The following is an 850-nucleotide window of genomic DNA, read 5'->3' as shown; positions in this document are numbered from 1 at the left end:
TTTATTTATTTTTCTATACACCCTAACACGATTCACACACTTTTGAGTGGGCTCTATACCTGGGCTGAGTGCAACCTAAGATAAGTTCGAGACTGTGTAATGATAATCTTTTGGATGTACATCTTGTTTGGTTGTCATGAAAGTCTCACCTAGAGTTGACCTTTTCTATAATATTTCCATTTTAATAGTTTACCTATTAATTGGTTTAATATTTTAGAACTGAGTTGTGTGCTCTAGGAACCAATTTAGAACTATAGAGCTACCCTTAGTAAAGGTTCACATGGAAAAATGGTATAAATCGCACGTACATACGAAAATCTTACACTATGTCATGTTCAACTATCCGCTAGTATACCCAAGTTTTTTTTTCTCTTCCTCATCATCATTTTTTTGTTTGTTTGCATCATAGTCTTTATCATGGTTACTTTTGAAAAATCATCATCTCATCATTTTCAAAACCATAAAAATTAAGGCTTGTTGTGAATAACTTTTACCGCAGGAAATATGGGATCAAATGGTGGCTCAAATATCACTCCATTAAGAAAGATCTTGCCATTGAGAGTTCTTAAACCTGATGTGAACAACATTAAGAATCTTTCTCGGAAGTTGAAGAAAGTACAACGTGTAATCTTTATGGGGAAATTCGGTAAGATTCTTGATTTACTTGAAGTTAATGTACAAGTGGATGCCCTTACGGCGTTGGCCCAATTCTATGATCCTCCTTTTAGGTGTTTCACTTTTAAGGACTTTCAGTTGGCTCCAACGTTGGAAGAGTTCGAACGAATAATGGGATATCCGATGAAGGGGAGTAAACCTTACCAATACATGGAACACTATCCCTCACTGAAAA

This window comes from Cicer arietinum, chromosome 5 (genome assembly GCF_000331145.2).
Source record: "Cicer arietinum cultivar CDC Frontier isolate Library 1 chromosome 5, Cicar.CDCFrontier_v2.0, whole genome shotgun sequence".
Taxonomy (NCBI): domain Eukaryota; kingdom Viridiplantae; phylum Streptophyta; class Magnoliopsida; order Fabales; family Fabaceae; genus Cicer; species Cicer arietinum.
The sequence above is the reverse complement of the archived record's forward strand: the minus strand, read 5'-3'. Positions refer to the sequence as shown.